This window comes from Phasianus colchicus, chromosome 1, assembly GCF_987193195.1.
Source record: "Phasianus colchicus chromosome 1, bPhaCol1.hap1.1, whole genome shotgun sequence".
Classification (NCBI taxonomy): domain Eukaryota; kingdom Metazoa; phylum Chordata; class Aves; order Galliformes; family Phasianidae; genus Phasianus; species Phasianus colchicus.
Window position 1 is genome coordinate 151,269,152 of NC_143436.1, and position 1,877 is coordinate 151,271,028.

The window sequence follows — 1,877 nt, forward strand, 5'->3', positions numbered from 1 at the left end:
GTCACTAAATATGAATACTGTTATTTAAATCTCCTAATTGACAACACATTGATTGAAAAAAGAAAATTCAGATACAGTGCATGAAGGGAATTTTAATCATTGTTTGTTTATATATATGTATATATATTAAGCATGATGTAGTGATGTAGAATAAGGGGTGGAATTTCATGGTTTTGTGATTTTTGTTTTTTGGTATTCCACATCATAACATCATGTAGTACACTGGGAGTTGAAGTGTTAATGCTCCAATTCTGGATACCTGTCCCTGTGCGTTGCAGAAGTCATGGGATCTGACCCTTCGTGGTTGGGTGGTCTCTTACTGTCTTGCATTGAGTGTTGGAGGGTGCTTTCCTAGCCGTTCCAAGGTTTTGAGGTTTGACTCAGTCTCAGGAACACTCTCTCCTATATTTTATTTGATTTATTAGTCTCAATTTCAATTAGATTGTATTATATTGTGTTATCTTGCATTCCGATATCATAGTTAGTAATATAAGTTTTCATCCATAGATCGTAGCCGCTGTGTTTTTTTTTTTTGTTTTGTTTTGTTTTTTTCCTTCCTTGAGCTCCGCTCCCATATCCCTATTCCTTTTCTCTTTTCCTTCCCATTTTGTGTATGTGTGTGGGAGGGGGGTAGGGATGTGTGTGCAGAGGCCTACTGCCCCGCTGTCACGGGCATAGATTGATCTAGTTAACTCCATGATGCCAGGATACAGTTTGCCTTGTGGGTTGCAAGTGCATGCTGTTGGATTGTGTCCAGTTTTTTGTCCACTTGGTCAATCTTACTCCATTCCTTAAAAATGGAGTGATGTTTCCCTTTTTCCAATCACCAGGGACTTCATTTAAACACCACTACTTTTCAAACATAGTGGACAATGTTCTTGGCATTCATATTAAAGCAGGATGCTTGGATGAACGTCATGTGGCCTGAGAGACACATGTGAATTCATCCTGATGAGGCAGCCTCAGACATGTTCAGATCTTAAAGTGGAAAGGATTTTGCATCACTGATCTCTGCAAAAAGACAATGGAGATGCTAGGGATTGAACCCAGGACCTCACACATGCGAAGCGTGCGCTCTACCACTGAGCTACATCCCCACTTGCGAATATGGAGTATTCAATTATCATGAAAAGTGTCTTGGAAAATACCTTACTCCTGGCCCCGAGTTGTGTGTCATCCCACCTTATAGGCTTGTACACATTCAGGTTCATTTGGTGGTCCTGTTCTTCACATACAGCAGGACATATTTTGCTCTTCCAAGCCCTGCTCTGAGTTTCTGGGACTTGAGAGATGCAGAAAGCCTGACTGCCAATGGAGACTGAGGTAAAGAACTTGTTATGTATCTCAGCTTTCTCCATGTCTGTTCTTGCCAGTTCTCCTTTTTCATTCATCACAGGGAGTACACTCCCCTTGAACTCTCTTTTCTGACCAGTGTACCTATAGAATCCTTTAATGTACCTATAGAATCTAGAAAGCAAGTGTAGAGTCTTGCATCTAGGGAGGAATAATTGCATGCACCGGTACAGGTTAGGGGATGACCTGCTGGAGAGGAGCTCTGCGGAGAGGGATCCGGGTGTCTGGTGGACAACAAGCTGGCCATGAGCCAGCAGTGTGCCCTTGTGGCCAAAAAGGACAATGGCATTCCGGGGTGCATTAAAAAGAGCGTGGCCAGCAGGTCGAGGGAGGTGATCCTTCCCCTCTACTCTGCCCTGGTAAGGCCTCATCTGGAGTACTGTGTCCAGTTCTGGGCTCCCAGTACAAAAAAGACAGGGATCTCTTGGAAAGAGTCCAGCGGAGGGCCACAAAGATGGTGAAGGGCCTGGAGTATCTCCCCTGTGAAGAAAGGCTAAGTGAACTGGGTCTGTTTAGCCTTGAGA

General features: G+C 43.6%; 1 non-coding gene across 1 annotated transcript; it reads right to left on the bottom strand.

The window, feature by feature from the left end:
* Positions 1–1,025: 1,025 nt before the first annotated feature.
* On the bottom strand, positions 1,026–1,097 carry TRNAA-CGC (transfer RNA alanine (anticodon CGC)). Its single transcript has one exon. It is a non-coding gene; the product is annotated as a tRNA-Ala (tRNA).
* Between the last annotated feature and the right edge of the window lie 780 nt (positions 1,098–1,877).